The sequence below is a fragment of the Eleutherodactylus coqui genome, chromosome 1, assembly GCF_035609145.1.
Source record: "Eleutherodactylus coqui strain aEleCoq1 chromosome 1, aEleCoq1.hap1, whole genome shotgun sequence".
Lineage (NCBI taxonomy): Eukaryota > Metazoa > Chordata > Amphibia > Anura > Eleutherodactylidae > Eleutherodactylus > Eleutherodactylus coqui.
The window spans coordinates 496,161,794-496,183,215 of NC_089837.1; the positions used below are offsets into that span (position 1 = coordinate 496,161,794).

At 45.1% G+C, this 21,422-nt stretch overlaps 1 pseudogene; it reads left to right on the forward strand.

Moving 5' to 3' along the window:
• Window positions 1–381: 381 nt before the first annotated feature.
• LOC136606693 (high-affinity choline transporter 1-like) overlaps window positions 382–21,422 on the forward strand; it is a 60,352-nt pseudogene continuing 39,311 nt past the window's right edge.

The window sequence follows — 21,422 nt, forward strand, 5'->3', positions numbered from 1 at the left end:
GGCCAGGGACATAACTATAGGTGGTGCTGAGATAGCAGTTGTACCAATGCGCTGGTGCAGAGGAGCTTCTCTACACCTCTTGCTGTGGCTCTCCACAATTTAAAGGGCAGCCATGGGGAATTAAAAGGGGGCAATACAGGATCACATTTCTCCATACAACAGATTTGTTTTTTGGCAAAAGTTGATAGATATGACTTTTGGGTAAGTCTCTAACACAAGATAAGGTATGACAAACAACATTTTAGTGAATGCTCCTTTGTTAAGAAGGGTGGGCAAGAGATTTACAACAGTTGAGAAGCATGAGCCACATGTCCAGTCACAAGACTGTAACTTCTCCATAAAACATTGCACTATCCTCTCATCCATCACTATTGATCTACGATGGCTCTGAACATCCCGGTGCTGGTGTCAGTACTTCTGTTTTATGCTTTGATCCTGGGAATTGGAGTGTGGGCTTCAAAGAAAACCAAAAAGTTGAATAAAGATGGGAATCGGATGGAAGTTGCTATTGTCGGTGGAAGGAAGATCAATATGGTGATTGGACTGTTTACTATGACAGGTATGTGTAAGGATTAGCCCCTTAGAGAATTACTCAATTTTGACCTTAAAGGAGATGTCCCGCGCCGAAACGGGTTTTTTTTTTTTTAAACCCCCCCCCCCGTTCGGCGCGAGACAACCCCGATGCAGGGGTTAAAAAAACCACCCGCACAGCGCTTACCTGAATCCCGGCGGTCCGGCGTCTTCATACTCACCTGCTGAAGATGGCCGCCGGGATCCTCTGTCTTCGTGGACCGCAGCTCTTCTGTGCGGTCCACTGCCGATTCCAGCCTCCTGATTGGCTGGAATCGGCACGTGACGGGGCGGAGCTACACGGAGCCGCTCTCTGGCACGAGCGGCTCCATAGAAGACTGCTGAAGACCCGGACTGCGCAAGCGCGGCTAATTTGGCCATCGGAGGCCAAAAATTAGTCGGCACCATGGAGACGAGGACGCTAGCAACGGAGCAGGTAAGTAAAAAACTTTTTATAACTTCTGTATGGCTCATAATTAATGCACAATGTATATTACAAAGTGCATTATTATGGCCATACAGAAGTGTATAGACCCACTTGCTGCCTCGGGACAACCCCTTTAAGGACTTAAATGCTCCAGAGAGTCTTAACTTACTACATACAAGATATTGTAATTGCAAATTTATAACTGTTAGCCAGTATGGTGCTTCTAGATAAAGTAATTTGCTTCGGTAGACCAGTGCCGAGTTGCATATTCCCGTTTGCAGCTCCCCAGCTGTTAATCACTCAGTGGTGCTGCTGCAGGAGGCACATACTGACGGCAGTGTGTGAACCCAGGATCCTTCTCCCATAACCTCTCCTCCTTGGTTCCGCAGGAGGAGAGGAGAAATGAGGAGGTGTCCAACTCACACAGTTCTGCCCGCAGCAGAGCCGAGCAGAGGAGCAACAGTGCTTTGTAGACAACAAGGAGGTAAGTATATCAGTCACAGAGAGGTGGTATTACTACTAAGTCCACTGTGGCGGTCACTATTACTGCTGAGACCACTGTGGGGGTCAATATTACTACAGAGGCCACTGTTGGGGACGCTATTACTACTGAGGCTACTGTTGGGGCCATTATTACTACTGAGGCCACTGTGGGGGTACTATTATTACTGAGGCCACTGTTGCGGATGCTATTACTACTGAGGCTACTGTTGGGGCCACTATTACTACTGGGACCACTGTGGGGGTCACTATTACTACTGGGGCCACTGTGGGGGTCACTATTACTACTAAGGCCACTAACAGAGTCACTATTACTACTGAGGTTACTGTGGGGGTCACTATTACTACTGAGGTCACTGTGGGGGGGTCACTTATACTACTTAGGCCACTATGTGGGGGGGTCACTATTACTACGGAAGCCACTGTGAGTGTCACTATTACTGCTGAAGAAAGAAAGAAATGGAAAGCGCCAAAGATATAGCAAGTCTTAGTATATTCTCACCTGGTGTGGACAGCACAGCACTGTTGTAGTGCCGGCTGTCTCACTAAGGCCACTAATAGAGTCACTATTACTACTGAGGTTACTGTGTGGGAAACTATTACTACTAAGGTCACTCTGGGGGTCACTATTACTACTGAGATCACTGTGTGGGACACTATTACTACTGAGATCACTGTGTGGGACACTATTACTACTGAAGCCACTGTGTGGGACACTATTACTATTGAGGCCACTGTGGGAGTCACTATTACTACTGAGGTCACTGTGTGGGACACTATTACTACTGAGGTCACTCTGGGGGTCACTATTACTACTGAGGCCACTGTGTGGGACACTATTACTACTGAGGCCACTGTGTGGGACACTATTACTACTGAGGTCACTGTGGGGGTCACTATTACTACTGAGGCCACTGTGTGGGACACTATTACTACTGAGGTCACTGTGGGGGGCACTATTACTACTGAGGCCACTGTGTGGGACACCAGTACTATTGATATCAGACACAAGGCTGATTTCCAGTCTAGATCCGCAGGAATGATACAAATGTTGGACATCCACAGCATTTCTTCCACGTGTAAACATAGTCTTAGGCCTCATGTCCACGGGGAAAATCAGATCCGCTGCAGATTCTACATGTAGAATCTGCAGCGGGTCCCTCCTGCCCCGCGGACATGAGCGCTGAAAATAGAAATTTAAAAGCATTTACCTTTCCGTAGCGGGCGGCGAAGGTCAGCTGTTCCTCACGGCCGGATCTTCATTTTCGGCCGGCGGATGAATTCCTGACGCCGGCGGCACGTCGCCGGCACGTCGTCGACCTGCCGCGCGCATGCGCCGGGCACATCCGCCGAGCCGAAGCAAGGGAGATGCGGCCGTGAGGAAGAGCAGAGCTTCGCGGTCCGCTGCGGGTGAGTAAATGCTTTTAATTCCTATTTTAGGTCTCCCGCGGATCCGGACGGCTTCCATAGGCTTCAATAGAAGCCCGCGGGAGCCGTCCCCGCGGGAGACCCGCATGAAAATGGAGCATGGTCCAGATTTTTTCATGCTCCATTTTTTTTTAAATGCCTTTTATTGACGATCCGCGGGTATTTATCTACCCGCGGGTGGTCAATGCATCCCTATGGGGTGCGGATCCGCATGCAGGAAATCCGCTGCGGATCCTAAATCCTATTTTCCCCGTGGACATGAGCCCTTAAACAGACTTTTATTTGCCATTGCAGATTAAGTGAGTGCTTATATCAAACGTATATCAATAGCCCCTCCAGTGCTCCAGCTAGAAAAAAAAATACATGGCCTTTCTCCCTGTCTTTTTTGAAATGGTCCTCTATTTTTCATAGTGATGGAAGTATAATCATACATTGTGATAAGCCCCGCCCCCTCACCACACCTGGGATAAAATCTCTTGGTGCATGGTTGAGTGGGAGGGTGCAGTGTAAGGAGGGCTTGAAGGAGTGTCAGAATTAACAGCCGCAATCAGAGTTCTCTCTGATCACAGCTGTTGCAGGAGGGTATCGGCTGCCTTTGTCTCCCGAGCCTACTGCATATGTGTAGTGTCTGAGGAGTGAGCCCACAGCTGAGGAGATGGCAGGGTACATAATGGCTATGTCACGGGATCTATCATCTCCTCCCCTGGGGGTAGCTCAGGACCAGACCACGTTACTGACAGGGGGAGATCACAGGGAATGTAACCGGAGGTAACCTGTAGTTTTCTTGACACACATGATGCAACCGTTCCATCCTCTGCGGCGAACTCCATTAATACCATTGCACAAGACAAATATTTAACATTATGAAGGGCCCCGCTAACTCTGGGCAACTACATATGTAACATATGCTGTGGATGTCTATATTCATCCAATCTGCACGGGGTATGTGCAGTTAGGATATATATGGCTGTTGGGAAGGGTTTAATACACATAATAAAAACTAAGATTCTAAAACTAAGATTATAATCATCTTCAAGCTCATATAGGATTACACATATAGGTCAACCACATCAATTTATTTTTGGTTGGTTTATATTTAAAGCTTACTTCTTTCTTCTTCAGCTACTTGGGTTGATGGTGCCTACATTAATGGATCTGCAGAGATCATTTACCTTCCTGGTCGAGGACTGGCATGGCTTCTTACTCCTATGGGATTTTCCATAGCATTAATTTAAGGTAAGAGAAATAAAATGTAAACACCATACATCCCTACATATAAGAACATATTACCTACAGGGCACTCTACAGGAGAGAGGTCCCTGCCCATAAGAGCTTACACTCTACAGGAGAGAGGTCCCTGCCCATAAGAGCTTACACTCTACAGGAGAGCGGTCCCTGCCCATAAGAGCTTACACTCTACAGGAGAGCGGTCCCTGCCCATAAGAGCTTACACTCTACAGGAGAGCGGTCCCTGCCCATAAGAGCTTACACTCTACAGGAGAGCGGTCCCTGCCCATAAGAGCTTACACTCTACAGGAGAGCGGTCCCTGCCCATAAGAGCTTACACTCTACAGGAGAGAGGTCCCTGCCCATAAGAGCTTACACTCTACAGGAGAGCGGTCCCTGCCCATAAGAGCTTACACTCTATAGGAGAGAGGTCCCTGCCCATAAGAGCTTACACTCTACCGGAGAGCGGTCCCTGCCCATAAGAGCTTACACTCTACAGGAGAGAGGTCCCTGCCCATAAGAGCTTACACTCTACAGGAGAGAGGTCCTGCCCATAAGAGCTTACACTCTACAGGAGAGAGGACCCTGGCCATAAGAGCTTACACTCTACAGAAGAGAGGTCCCTGCCCATAAGAGCTTACACTCTACAGAAGAGAGGTCCCTGCCCATAAGAGCTTACAATCTACAGAAGAGAGGTCCCTGCCCATAAGAGCTTACACTCTACAGAAGAGAGGTCCCTGCCCATAAGAGCTTACACTCTACAGAAGAGAGGTCCTGCCCATAAGAGCTTACACTCTACAGGAGAGGGACCCTGGCCATAAGAGCTTACACTCTACAGGAGAGAGGACCCTGGCCATGAGAGCTTACACTCTAAAGGAGAGAGGTGCTGCCCATAAGAGCTTACACTCTACAGAAGAGAGGACCCTTGCCATAAGAGCTTACACTCTACAGGAGAGAGGTCCCTGCCCATAAGAGCTTACACTCTACAGAAGAGAGGTCCCTGCCCATAAGAGCTTACACTCTACAGAAGAGAGGTCCCTGCCCATAAGAGCTTACACTCTACAGGAGAGAGGTCCCTGCCCATAAGAGCTTACACTCTACAGGAGAGAGGTCCCTGCCCATAAAAGCTTACACTCTACAGGAGAGAGGTCCCTGCCCATAAGAGCTTACACTCTACAGAAGAGAGGTCCCTGCCCATAAGAGCTTACACTCTACAGGAGAGAGGTCCCTGCCCATAAGAGCTTACACTCTACAGGAGAGTGGTCCCTGCCCATAAGAGCTTACACTCTACAGGAGAGAGGTCCCTGCCCATAAGAGCTTACACTCTACAGGAGAGAGGTCCCTGCCCATAAGAGCTTACACTCTACAGGAGAGAGGTCCCTGCCCATAAGAGCTTACACTCTACAGGAGAGAGGTCCCTGCCCATAAGAGCTTACACTCTACAGGAGGGAGGTCCCTGCCCATAAGAGCTTACACTCTACAGGAGAGTGGTCCCTGCCCATAAGAGCTTACACTCTACAGGAGAGTGGTCCCTGCCCATAAGAGCTTACACTCTACAGGAGAGAGGTCCCTGCCCATAAGAGCTTACACTCTACAGGAGAGAGGTCCCTGCCCATAAGAGCTTACACTACAGGAGAGAGGTCCTGCCCATAAGAGCTTACACTTTACAGAAGAGAGGTCCCTGCCCATAAGAGCTTACACTCTACAGGAGAGAGGTCCCTGCCCATAAGAGCTTACACTACAGGAGAGAGGTCCCTGCCCATAAGAGCTTACACTCTACAGGAGAGAGGTCCCTGCCCATAAGAGCTTGCACTCTACAGGAGAGAGGTCCCTGCCCATAAGAGCTTACACTGTTTAGTAATATTGTTAAGTTCTCTAAAATCCAACACGGCCAAAACCTCCATTCTTTTTTTTAACAAAAAAAACACAGCAGCTGAAGGAGACTTTGAGGGTTGAATGTGCCCCTTCTTGAGAGTCAGTTATATAATCTTTGAGACCCTGTCGCTCTGGACTAGACAGGTTGTACAAATAGCTCTCGTGTAAGTTACAATCTGGGATAAGATCAAGAGCACAATCACCTCCTTCCATACGGAGGCAATTTATTAGCCCCTGCCTCAGTGAAGACATCTGAAAAAACGCTATTGAACTCGGCAATTCAACCATCTACACGGAAGAAACGTTAATCGACATACAGCTTTGCCAACACACCAAATTCCATTTAATATCCCCACTACCCCAATGAATCACAAGATTGTGTAATTGCAGCCAGGGCAATGTCAACACCACCTTTGTATGGAGAGACACTATAACAAAAAAAACCTAAATTTTTCAGTATGAAAAAGCCTGATCTTCAAACAAGCCTCCGGAACACAAAATCTTAAACATCCTTGGAACAGTGGAGTAAAATCCATCGCAGACTAGGCTCAAAGGCTTTGATCCTAGTCCCATGTCAAGCTGAATTACATTAACCCAAGATCCACTATATAGAAAAACCATCACCGGGGAATTCCCAATGGAAAGGATAATCTCGGCGGGAAGAACTAGCCTGGAAAATGATACCCAGGCGATCTGTGGACCTGCAGGTACTTCACTCTTGACCTCTGGGCCAGCCAGTTTTTCTGGCAGAGAACCTCGGAGAAGGCACACCCGAACCAAATGACCAACACGGACACAGAAAACATACAGTAACCACCGTCCGACTGTCCTCCTCCGTGGACACGTCTTCTAGATAACGAACCCAATTGCATTGGTTCCTCAGCAACAGGGGATTCAGCAGGTACTACCATGGTAAGCTTAGAAAACTGACCAACACGGATGGCTAGAGACATAGCATCGTCCAAAGCTTTAGAAACGGGATATGAAAGCATCAAATCTTTAATGTTATTATACAACGCAAAATTAAATTGACTTCCTAAAGGTGACTCATTCCATTGCATTTCTGTGGCCCATGACGAAACTCAGCGCAGAAGTCTTCAATGAATAAAGTTCCCTGACACAGGCTTCTAATTTTACTCTCAGCCAGAGAAGTTCTATCGAGGTCATCACATACCAAACCCAAAGCGGAGAAAAAATTATCCACCGATGACAGAGCCCCAGAGGTGGGAGACAAGGAGAAGGCCCAAGCCCGTGGGTCACCCTGTAATCCCGAGATGATAGTCCCCACCCTTTGAGACTTGTCACCTGAAGAGATAGGACACAAATTATAATAAAGCTTACAGAATTCTCTAAAAGTCACAAACTCCACTATAATCAGCAACACCTAGACCCAGGAGCCACTTAAATAAAGACTGATGCGATGTCATTGGACTGACAGGACTCCACAAACACCAGGGTAACACCCATATGCAAATTCAGAGACAGGGGGAACACTAAGGGAATACAGACAAACGACCAAAGGACATATAGAGAAATGACAAACATAAACCTTAAACTGTCGGACTAACTGGAACGAAGCATCCAGTCTATTTATGCGATGAGGCCAATGATCCAAGACCCTGTTGATCACTGGTTGAGCAAGCACAAGTGGATTGGTGTATAGAGAGGAGAATGGTGATGTGTGACAGTGCAGCAGTGTTGGCAGCTATACAGACTACTTGGAGAGTTCTGACTTTAATCCTCTGGCTTGGTTTCCTATTCCCAATCATTGTTATAAAGACCTGTATAAAGGGCCTGACATTGATTTGAAGGAATGCTGCCACCCAATAGGTGGAGCTGCAGAGGTATTGTTCCATCTTCCTTATTTGCATAAATTACCCACAGGAGCGTGCATGGCAATATAAGTCTCCTCAATGATCTGTCTGGTGTCTTCTAACACCCCTACTAGTTACTCTCCTTGGGGGGAGATGATTCTCCCCCCTCCCATCCCACTCACCCCCTAGGTGTCTCCACACACATTTGGGGTGCTCTCCTTAAGGAGAGACGACACCCCTCTTGACCAGTGTGATGAGTAAGAGAGAGCATTAGCATAACTGAGATTAACTATATGAATTCAGTTATGATCTGTGACTTCAAGGGGTTGTTTCACAGTGGTATTACCTTTCCATATGTCCTATTTTGTCATAAGAACATCATGATAATAGGTCCTCTGCTCAGCACCCACATCAATTAGCCAGAGCGAAGAGCCGCTAAAGAAGAGTGCCTCTCGTTCTGGTAGAATTGTCTAGTCGCCAGATATATTTAAGTGAATGGAGCTGAACAACAATCCCAGTCATACCCTAAGAACAAGAGTGGTGCTTTTTCTGGAAACTCAACAGACCATTTTCTCTAAATTATCAGCCACCCCTGTGACACTTTACTATACGAGATTGTCAATAGGGCAGCACTATAAAGAGTCAGACCTGGTTACTGTATTAAATTACTGCTGCTCCTGCCTCTAGGTGCCATCTTCTTTGTAACCCCAATGAGATCAAAGAAGTACTTGACAATGAGGGACCCTCTCCAGGAAGCCTACGGGAGCTCCATGACGTTTCTCTTCTTGATCGTAGCTCTTATAGCAGACGTCTGCTGGTTCGCTGCCATCCTGGCATCTTTAGGTAAGTGTTATTCAACTTTTTTTCGGGACTTTTGTTTGTAAATGACACATACAATGTATATGTTAGATTCTTCAACATACGTATATATAATGAGGCTTATTTACTAATACTGTCTAAGGCCGCCTGCAGACGGCCGGGTCAGATCCTGCTGCGAGAATTCTGGCAGCGAGATCTGACCCGTGCCCCTGCAGTGACCATTGCGGCTCACCTGCTCCCGCCTCTCCTCCGCTTTTGTATGTGTCGGCTGCTGCCCAGCCAGCACATACGCAGAGCAGAGCCGACGCGTCACTATCCAGGTGGCTCCCTATCCAGCAATGCTGCCCTAGTGTCCACTGCACAGAAGCTGGAAGAAGTGGCAGATGGTCATGTGCCATACATTTTGCACATGAAGTTCATCCACTCACAGGCCTCAGTGGCCGTAGAAGTGTAAGGGGGTGCCATGTTGTTGATGATGATAGTTACTGTTATTTTTATCATTCGTCCTGTTTCTATATTGTTTTACTTGGTGCCCTGTAAGTGTTGGCAAGAGCAACCCATGCCTTTCACCCTGGGTACCAGGGTGCATTATATATATAAAGGGCAGTGCCCACTCTGTAGTAGTAGACTGGAGCCTCAGCATGCAGCATTGAGTCTTTGGCAATGAGAGCGAAAGAGACGGGGAAGCGTCTAGAGAAGAGTACAGACTGCAACCTAAATGACAAGCCTCCTTTGTTCAACTACAACTATGGATATGGGCTCCATTCGTTCCTGTGTGTCTGATGCTGAGAATGAGAAGCGGAGTGTGAACCGGTCAGTATCAGCGAATGGCAGGCTGGTATGCGTGTTCCCAGTGTTGAGAAACCAGAGCCGGGCAGAGGAAGTCGAGCTAAAGTTCCCCCTGAAAAACCCTGATGACAAAGCCTCAAGTAGGCCCCTGTCCCCCCAAAGACAACACCATCGACATACTGATCCCGGTCCTGGTGGGCTGGAACCTTTTCCACTGCAGAACCTACAGAAGAATCACCACTGAAGCCTGTGAGTGGCTGAGTGGTCACATGCACAATGAATGGCACGTGATCGCTGCTTCTTCTGGGTTCCGTGTAACGGACAGCGGGGCTCCAGCGCTGGAAGTGGAGTGGCCAGGACTGGTGAATTTTCAATTTTTCTTCGTTTTAAGCCCTTATAACTTTTATTTTAATTTCTTGGAAACACCCTTTAAAATGTGCCAGGAACTTTGTGAATGATAAATCTGTCAAATTTTAAGTCTAGTCTAAGTCTAGATCACCTATTAGTTGGCTTAATGTACACTAAAAATTGCACCAAAATTGTGGTGTTATTTGGCACAATTTTTGGTGCAATTTAGGTCACACCCCCAGGATGCTAACTTGAATTTTTCTTTTTCTGGACAACAAGCTCTACATAAGTGGGAAAAGAGGTCACTACACACAAGAGAGCCTGTTTATAGGCCAAGGATAGAACTATTTTTAGGGCCTCAGGTGTCAAGATAGTTCATCTAATCACACCACAACGCTAATCATTTGCATATCTGCCTGAGATGGAACTGCATGCCGAAATTTGTAGCAAAGTTACAACTCTGTCTAGGTGCTTGTTTTTGTTTTTTACAAAGAATGTGCATTACTGATACTCCAGAGCCTGATTCATAATTCTGCTGGTTGTTACTGGAAACTGTTGATGAGCTTGTAGACAGAAACGCCTCTTGAAAATTACCTGTTCTCGTCTTTAATTAGAAGTAGATGCAGATAAACAGAAAATGTTTATTAAATTATACTTCTTGTACGTAATACCGTGTTATACTTCTATTACAGCTTCTGCACTCAGTGTCATTATGGATATTCAGAAATACCTGTCAATCCGGATATCTGCTTGTATTGTTCTTATATATACATTGTTTGGAGGACTGCTCTCTGTGGCTTACACTGATGTCATGCATCTTTTTGGTACTTGGACTGGTAAATATTAACCTTTGTAATGCCATCCTTGCACATAGGGGGCAGTATTATAGTAGTTATATTCTTGTACATAGGGGGCAGTATTATAGTAGTTATATTCTTGTACATAGGAGCAGCATTATAGCAGTTATTCTTGTACATAGGGGGCAGTATTACATTAGTTATATTCTTGTACATAGGGGGCAGTATTATAGTAGTTATATTCTTGTACATAGGAGGCAGTATTACATTAGTTATATTCTTGTACATAGGGGGCAGTATTATAGTAGTTATATTCTGGTACACAGGAGGCAGTATTATTGTAGTTATATTCTTGTACACAGGAGGCAGTATTATTGTAGTTATATTCTTGTACCTAGGGGGTAGTATTATAGAAGTTAAATTCTTGTACTTAGGGGGCAGTATTATAGCAGTTATATTCTTGTACATAGGGGGCAGTATTATAGCAGTTATATTCTTGTACATAGGGGGCAGTATTATAGTAGTTATATTCTTGTACATAGGGGACAGTATTATAGTAGTTATATTCTTGTACATAGGGGGCAGTATTATAGTAATTATATTCTTGTACATAGGAGCAGTATTATAGCAGTTATTCTTGTACATAGGGGCAGTATTACATTAGTTATATTCTTGTACATAGGAGCAGTATTACATTAGTTATATTCTTGTACATAGGAGCAATATTATAGTAGTTATATTCTTGTACATAGGGGGCAGTATTATAGTAGCTATATTCTTGTACATAGGGGGCAGTATTATAGTAGTTATATTCTTGTACATAGGGGGCAGGATTATAGTAGTTATATTCTTGTACATAGGGGGCAGGATTATAGTAGTTATATTCTTTCACATAGGGGGCAGTATTATAGTAGTTATATTCTTGTACATAGGAGGCAGTATTATAGGAGTTATATTCTGGTACATAGGAGACAGTATCATAGTATCAAGGTTAAAATATTCTAAGTACAGCACCAATCGGGCCCACCCCACTTGCCCCGTTGCCGGCGGTAAGAAGAGACACCACACAGGGATCTGGTATCATTCCTCACACGGGACATGGCTCTCGGCTGTGCCAACGTCGTTTATTACAGATTACATGAGATCTTATACCCTTTGTCCCATCCCCAAGGGGGTGATGGGCTCATAACCATATATGGGAAGTCCGGATTTGCGGACTGAGACAGTGAAAATCATATAACAGTCATTATCTTGTTACTGGCGCCTCTGGCTTACGTACAGAAAATCACGTATTCAATTAACTCCAGTGCAAAGAATCACCCACTCAATTCTAAGAAAACGGCCAAACATGCATTCTCCATATATGGGAAGTCCGGATTTCCGGCCTGAGACCGTGAAAGTTCAGAAAATCCTGATATAGGCATCTGGGAAAACAGCCAAGTACATGCGTCCTTGTGTCTGGTTCGGTATCTTCTCTGAATTTCTAGAACATCTCTTGCAAAGCCTTGGAATATCTGATGTAAGGCGACATATAAGTTTTTTCTCTCATTTGGAATTGTATAGAACTTGCATACAGGTATAAAACATAAAAAAAACATATGGCAATATATATATATACCCTCACAAACCCCCCTAAAAAACTTAATATGGAGATCAAGCATCAGACTTTGCACTCTTCCTCGGTCGTCTCTCCCTTGCGTCAGGGTTTCTCCACTGCCCGTAAGTCCCTACTCCTAAAAGGGAGGGATCCCTACCTCACCTCAGAAGGAGGCCATGGATTCCCTGGGCTTATTTCCGGGCATCCATACCCTCTATCTGTACAAGTTAACACCCCGCAGGGTGTGCCCTCGCCGGAACCTAAGGTCTTCTGCACTTTCCCTAGGCAAATGGGAAGTCCACTGACAGTCCATCTTATGAGACTGAGGCAGACACAGTACTAGTCCATCTCTCCATTCTTCTGGTAACATACGTGGTTGCCATTATCGGAACTGGCTCTTCATCTTTTTTCAAACAAGGGAAATTTTGGTCACATTAAAGGGATAATACACATACAGGAAGTTACATACCCCACCTCTTTCTGCTAAAACCATATCCAGGGCCACTCTATTTTGGAACGCCATGGTTGCAGTGGGCCCTAACTGGTCAATTAACCCTTGCAAAAGCATCTCTGGTGTAGTTTACAAACCTCTGCTAATTGGAATAGATATAATTCATCCAATCTACATTATTATTAACAGTGACAATAGCAAATAAGGACTCAAAACCTGCTTTAACCTGATGTCTAGAATTAAATTCATCTCGCACCCCCCTTGGCACTCCTATTGTATCTATGTGTACATGTGGATTAAAGTTACCACCTGGAGTGTCAATGTCTCTCCTAGCACGATGCGGTGTTGGATTCTCACCCTCAGTGTAGGATTATTGATTGCACATTTGATTATATTAATTTGTTCTGAAACAGGGGGCTAGTGTACAGTAGTCAAAGGTGTGTGTTGGAGGAATTGTACCACATTATAGCATGTAAAGGATATGCAGGATCATTAGTTTTTTCAGTGCGAAGTGTGGATCCAAGTGGGCTTTTCTTCGAGCTTGACTGCAGTTGGGGTGGTGAAGCAACATCTGGTAAGGACCTTTAAACCGGGTTTCTCTCTCAAACTTTTTCACATAGACCCTGTCACCTGGTTTCAGATTGTGACACTCATCTGTAGGACCTGGGAGAAAAGCAGAGACTGCAGAATACATTATTGACAATTCCTTGGAGAGGCTCATGACAAAATTAACAAGAAAATCATTCCCCAAACTCTGCTACTGTGGCATGTACCCTCCTAAGAAAAAGAAAAACTAATGAAAGACACTCAATTCAAGATTTACCCATTTTCTTCATTGCCTTTTGTATCTACTTTCCCCCTACTCCGTGGACGGTAGGGTGTGTGAAAAGCCTGGAATATACCCAAAACAGACATGATGTGTTGCATTATTTCACCTGTGAAGTGTTTACCTTTGTTTGACTCAATCACTTCTGGTACCCCATATCTGCAGATTACCTCATTCATGAACTTCTGTGCGGTTACCTGCTTATTTACTTTGGTAACAGAGTAGGTCTCCAACCTGAAAAGAAATCGACAACAACAAGCATATTTTCATGCTTCCCAACAAGTAGGAGCTGAGTGTAGCCAATTTGCAATCCCTGAAATGGGTAGAGTGGTCTAGGCAAGCGTGATGTGGCAAATTTACTTCTGCCCTGTTGCTTTACGGCAAAGATCATGCAAAACTGGACAAATGATGCAGCAGCTACAGAAAACCAAGGAGCCACCCGTCCTTGTTCAAGCATCGACATCATTGCTGCTTTGAGAGGTGCGTCTTTCCGTGCGTCAGCTGGGCCATCATGGGGCACAGGGACTATGGTGGGCAAGTGCTGTTGACTGTTCACCATACACCATCCCTTTTTAGTCCATTTTTCCTTTTCTTCTTTGCTGGCTTGTAACTGTAAAGTCTTTAGCATATCAAAGTCCAAATTTTTTATCAAAGTCCAAGTTCAAATCAAAGTCCAAAATTATTATCAAAGTCCAAGTTGTTATCAAAGTCCAAGTGTAGTCAAAGTCCAAAATTATTGTTAAATTCTTCTTTTCTTCTTTCTTTCACGGCTTGAGGGCCGCTGCTTTTGCTGTTTGGTCTGTGATGGCGTTGCCTCTTGTTTCTCCGGTGTAGGAATTGGTGTGAGCTTTCCACCTTGTCAGGTAGAAGTAGGGCCTCCATGAGACCCTGCACTGTTGCATCATTCTTAATTGGCTGTCCTGCTGAGGTAAAAAACTGTCTGGCCTTCCATGTTGGGCCGTAATCATGAGCTATGCCAAATGCATACCGGGAGTCAGTGTAAATGTTTGCCGTCTTACCTTCCTCCACTCTACACGCCTCCGTGAGTGCTTTTAGTTCCACTTCTTGTACTGCGACATGCGGAGACATTCTGCTTTTTAGGACATCTTGTTGTGTAACCACCGTATATCCAGTGTGGAGTCGTCAATCACCCTGGTACCATCTATAAAAAACAACTCAAAATATGCATTATTAACAAGGGCTTCAGTAACTTTTTAAAACTTAAATTTTCTTGTTGCATCAATGCTAGACAATCAGGCTGGTATTTTATTTCAAAAAGATCAGAATCTTGTTGCAAAAAAATTTAAAAATTTAAAAAATGGCTTGTAAAAAATTTTTAAAAATGGCTGACTTGCAAAAAATTTAAAAATGGCTGATTTGCAATACCTAGATCACCTATGCCTTCTCCTCCCCCCCCCCTTTAAACCAGGGTACTCAATTGGAACAATAGTAGCCGGGTTTAAGTTAGTACCACATTGTAAAAAGATTTGATGGATGCAGATAAGGCCTGTAAAATGTTAGCACCAATACCAGAGACATGAGTTACATCGGGGCAGAATAATCTACAAAACATCTATTAATATTTGAAATGTGAGATCCCTTTAAGTGAATTCATTATTAGTCTGTTCCTGCCTGCAATTTCTTTATCAAATTTCAGACAGAAGAAAAAAAAAAAACTTTTACTAGCTGTTCAAGATCCTCACCCCCTCCCTCGTGCAAGAGGAGGGATGAAACATTACGTACTGTTACATCATCTAGCTCCACCCCTTCGATATTGGCACATTGCGTCCGTCTTCTCAACTCCATTTCAGCGTAACAGTCCACACGTCCACATCTCAACCAAGCAAAGTCCCATGCATGGGGAGGACTTTTATCCCCAGTCAATATCCACATCACACATTCCACCACAGCTTGAACACGGGTCACTAACTCTCATCCATCCATTCTCTCAAGTCTGCTCCGTCACCCCCTATTGAAGGTGTACCAGTACATACAGATGCACAGACAAAAAAAGTTTGACAAACATACATACATCAGTTGAAAAACATTGAGGTGAGTGTTATAATTTTATAAAGTACATAATTCTATTGAGATGAGATTGTGAATGAGCGCTATCTTTGACAAATTATGTGAAAAAAAGTTTGCTGATACATTCTATATTTCTTATTTACTGAAGCTATTATATGCTGTATTAAACACTGAAGTGTTTTAGTTTCTGTGACCCTGACTGTTATCTCTCCGCGAATATGAAACACAGACTGAATTGTTTTTAGCTTAACTATTCCCTGCATTTTGAACTCATAATTACAGCGCAACATGTTCTTCATTTTCAACCCCTGTATAAGTAAGAATATATGTTTTAGAAATTGCTATATTTCCCTGCCTACTAAGACAGTATAACTAATTAAATTCATTTCAATTCATTGCAAGCAAGCAAAGATATTAACCAAGGTTGTTATTGCATTTTCTCTCTCGCTGTTATCTCTTGACCTTGAAGACTGAACACAAGCTCGCATCTATATGTCAACAAAACTCTTCTCCCCTAAAAGCAAGCTCAGTTAACTATTTGCACTTACAGTATATACATATATACACATATATATCCACCTAGTATGGATTATACATATTATCTATTATCTATCTTGTATTATACACATTTTCATCTCTTTCTTTGCCAACAAATCACATGCATTGTAACTTCCTTATCGACTTGCTTGTTACTCATACTTCTCTCCCTTACCTAGCTGCCAATATAACCTTTAATAGACACTCTCCTGACGCCCTCTTGATCACTTACTGTACTTTTCAACATTTCACTTACGGATACTTTCTTAAACTAATAATGTGTACATACAACTTTCTCTGACTGTCTCTCTCTCTCTCTCTCTCCTCCTCCTCCAGCACTGTCTAGCAAAACCTGATCTTCCAAGGCACCTCTGGGTCCTAAAGACCTCCCTCCCAGACACCATTTTGTAATCTGCCATGCGGGTCGGTGTCACACATTTTCATTAGAGTTTTCTTACATTTTACAGATTCATCCACACGGCGGCAGCCCTTGAGGGGCTCTATCTTCTTTAATAAGATCTTACGCATATTAGAACATCAACAATAATAAAAATAACACGCTCCATAGAATGCATCCCTCTTAATTTTCAAATTGTCAGCCCCTTATATACCGGCAGAACAACCGAGGGTCCCTTCTCCTTATGGAACCAGCCCCATAAAATGCATCTCTCTGAAATCAAATCGCTAGCCCCATATATAAGGCAAACCGACCGAGAGTCCCTTCTCTTATGAAGCCTTATCTCACAAAATGCATCCCTCTCTGCTAAACCATTAACAACTAACTAAACTAAACTGAGGGTCCCTTCTCTTGTGAGACTAAATGAAAAGAAAGAGAGAAAAAAAACTTCTGCAGATACAACAATCTCCACTATTATTAAACGTTAAAACTTCAAAGTACAAATAGACTACAGACTAGTTTCTGGGTGACCGATTGGTGCGCATATCACGGTCAGTGGTCCATGACGGCAAACCCGGAGCCCACACGAGTTACCGTGTAGAACTCTTAACCCAACCCGTCCGGTCACAAACCACAGATAGTCAGTCCTGCTGCAAGACTCGCAGTATAAAACACAACATAAATATATGCCGGTCTTACCTGGAGTTCTAAGTGAGTTGATCAGGCTCGGTTTGCAGCAGGACGGTTTCTCTGCGGCGTGGATCCGGGTGGAATGCGTTGTAAGCTCCGGTTTTGTCGCCGCACATTCGGGCGCCATTTATCAAGGTTAAAATATTCTAAGTACAGCACCAATCGGGCCCACCCCACTTGCCCCGTTGCCGGCGGTAAGAAGAGACACCACACAGGGATCTGGTATCATTCCTCACACGGGACATGGCTCTCGGCTGTGCCAACGTCATTTATTACAGATTACATGAGATCTTATACCCTTTGTCCCATCCCCAAGGGGGTGATGGGCTCATAACCATATATGGGAAGTCCGGATTTGCGGACTGAGACAGTGAAAATCATATAACAGTCATTATCTTGTTACTGGCGCCTCTGGCTTACGTACAGAAAATCACGTATTCAATTAACTCCAGTGCAAAGAATCACCCACTCAATTCTAAGAAAACGGCCAAACATGCATTCTCCATATATGGGAAGTCCGGATTTCCGGCCTGAGACCGTGAAAGTTCAGAAAATCTTGATATAGGCATCTGGGAAAACGGCCAAGTACATGCGTCCTTGTGTCTGGTTCGGTATCTTCTCTGAATTTCTAGAACATCTCTTGCAAAGCCTTGGAATATCTGATGTAAGGCGACATATAAGATTTTTCTCTCATTTGGAATTGTATAGAACTTGCATACAGGTATAAAACATAAAAAAAACATATGGCAATATATATATATACCCTCACAATAGTAGTTATATTCTTGTAGATAGGGGATAGTATTATAGTAGTTATATTCTTGTACATAGGGGATAGTATTATAGTAGTTATATTCTTGTACATAGGAGGCAGTATTATAGTAGTTATATTCTTGTACATAGGGGTAGTATTATAGTAGTTATATTCTTGTACATAGGGACAGTATTATAGTAGTTATATTCTTGTACATAGGGGGCAGGATTATAGTAGTTATATTCTTGTACATAGGGGGCAGTATTATAGTAGTTATATTCTTTCACATAGGGATAGTATTATGGTAGTTATATTCCTGTATTTAGGGGGCAGTAATATAGTAGTCAAAGTATTTGTACATAGAAGGGTAGTATTTTACAGCAGTTCTATCCTTGTACATAGAGGACAGGTTTATAGTATTTACTGTCTTGTTCCAGGTATATAAGGGGCAGTATTATATTGGCTATATTCTTGGACATTAGTTTACATAACATAAGTATCTGATTCCAACTCTTTATGTTCCAATCTACAGTGGATCTGTGTACTATTTGCACTTCTCAACTCTGCAACTAAGAGTATTGCTGACACGGCTACTCAAGGCTTGTTTCAGGATGCCTGGCTAGGAAAAAAAAATCGATGTACAGTATATTGGCATATGGATAGATAACGCTTTATACCTCGTAAGCATCAATTTCTTAAATTCTCAAAATGACCCTTGAGTGAACATGAAAATAGTGAAAATGTATTTGTAATAACACACTTTTTGTCAGTTCTTATAGTTGCTTAATTCTAATCATTCCTGCAGCTCCCTTGCTTCTGTATCCCCATGGTAACACTTCCTGCACACAGCTCTGGTAAAACATTTCTATTAGAGATGAGCGAGTATACTCGCTAAGACACATTACTCGATCGAGTAGTGCCTTAGCAGAGTATCTCCCCGCTCGTCTCTAAAGATTCGGGGGCCGGCGCGGGTGACAGGTGAGTTGCGGCAGGGAGCGGGCGGGAGAGAGGGAGATCTCCCCTCCGTTCCTCCCCGCCGACCCTGAATCTTTAGAGACGAGCGGGGAGATACTCGGCTAAGGCACTACTCGCTCGAGTAATGTGCCTTAGCGAGTATACTCGCTCATCTCTAATTTCTATCCTAAGAACATGATCCAAATCACTATCCATATCAATATGCATATTCTACATGTTTAAAATCCTTTATGAGCATCTTAGAAATGCCATTATTTTAATTGCAACCTAAAAATTTGGCCTGTAACAATCCTCTGCTGTTACTTTTTGGCAGACTTCTCACTGCTAAGATTGCTGGGATCTTCTCTAGTGGCTCCATATGGTCAACATAAATACATAATGCAGAGAGATGGGAAATATTAAAGCTTACAGACGCCGCACACTGTATGTAAATGAGCTGCAATTCAACTGACAGGCAGTCTCGCAGTTCATACTGGGCGGGCTGTCTGCTGCTCATTCCAACACAGCCGCCGCATATTGATTGGTGTCTACAGCAAGGAGAGGGGCTGCAGAGGAAGAAGCGACTGCAACAGCTGATCATGCCTGTTAGGGCGCATTCAGATGACCGTATATCGACTGGGTTTTCACGCCCAGCCGATATATGGCGTCTCTCTCTGCAGGGGGAGGAGGCTGGAAGAGCCGGGAGCAGTGCTTTGAGCTCCTGCTCCCCCCGCACTATTTGCAATGAGAATAGGTGGAACAGGGGCAGGGCTAAGTTCTGGGAATTAGCTCCACCCTGCCCCGCCTCTCCTCATTGAAAATAATGCAGAGGGGATGGAGAGGAGGCGGGAGCTCAGAGCACTGAAACCGGTAAAAATTCCCCAACTTCTCAGCAAAGGGACCTGCACCCCTAAGAGATGGCTGCCCGCCTCTTAACCAGGGTGAGGATCTCGCTTTTCAATTCCTGGACAGCCTGGTTGTATTAGGCCCTCCTTGACCCACCTGAATTGTTGGCCAGGGACCTGGCTGCCTTTAACTCCTCCTGGAGCCTTCTGATGGTGCTACCGGCCTCACGGTACTCCTGGGTCCTTGAAGCGAGCCTGGCAGCAAAGACGGTAACATCCTCCCTAAGCCGCAGTGTCCCCCAGTGCTCGATGGTAGGACTGGGGCCTCCCCCAGAAGTACCTGGCCTGGCTCCAAGACCGCCTTTGCTGGAAGTCTCAGCAGCCGAGGTCCCGGAGGGCCGCCGTCCCTCACCCTGGCTAGCCCGACGGCCACCTCAGGTGGTCTCCAGGAGGGGTGCAGGAGACACATCGCTGCGTCTCCTGCTAGATCACCTCACCCCTCCTGGGTAGCCAGTTGCAAAGCATCCCCATTCTTCGCCGGCTGGCTCCAGAGAGTGGGGGTAGTAGTCCTCCCTCTAGCCATAGCCCAGGACCTCACTCCCCCCTGGGTAGGAGAGAGCAAAAGTCCCAGGCCCTGGAGGAGAAAGAGAGAGGCCTGGAGCTGCAAGCACCTGCTCACAGGTGAGACACACCCTGCAACAGGAAGTGAAAGGGCGTGTCCCTGCAGTCCTATGTCAAACCAGAAATAACACAGTGATACGTACTGCTTAGAGATGAGCGAGCACCAAAATGCTCGGGTGCTCGTTACTCGAGTCGAACTTCCCGCGATGCTCGAGGGTTCGTTTCTAGTAACGAATCCCATTGAAGTCAATGGGCGACTCGAGCATTTTTGTATATCGCCGATGCTCACTAAGGTTTCCATTTGTGAAAATCTGGGAAATTCAAGAAAGTGATGGAAACGACACAGAAACGGATAGGGCAGGCGAGGGGCTACATGTTGGGCTACATCTCAAGTTCCCAGGTCCCACTATTAAGCCACAATAGTGGCAAGAGTGGGCCCCCCCCCCCCCCAACAATTTTTACTTCTGAAAAGCCCTCATTAGCATGGCATACCTTTGCTAAGCACCACACTACCTCCAACAAAGCACAATCACTGCCTGCATGACACTCCGCTGCCACTTCTCCTGGGTTACATGCTGCCCAACCCCCCCTCCCCCCCCCCCCCCGCACGACCCACTGTCCACAGCGCACACCAAAGTGTCCCTGTGCAGCCTTCAGCTGCCCTCATGCCACACGCTGGCCTCATAGCCACACCACCCCCATGTCTATTTATAAGTGCGTCTGCCATGAGGAGGAACCGGAGGCACACACTGCAGAGGGTTGGCAGGGCCAGGCAGCGACCCTGTTTAAAAGGGGCGGGGCGATAGCCCACAATGCTGTACAGAAGCAATGAGAACTCCAATCCTGTGCCACCTCCGTCAGGAGCTGCACACGTGGGCATAGCAATGGGGAATCCATATGCCCACACAGTATTCATTCTGTCAAGGTGTCACATAGCTCAATCCACACTGCAAGGGGAAAGCCGTCAGTGCTCTGCCCCCTACCCAAGTCAGTCAGTGCCTTTGTGCCAGACAGGTCAAACACCGCAATGGGAACTAAGTTTGCACCAACAGCATAGGTGGGTCCTAGGAAACCCAAGACATGAACAAAAAATTGATCTGAGCGGCCCACGGCATAGGCCTCGGCCC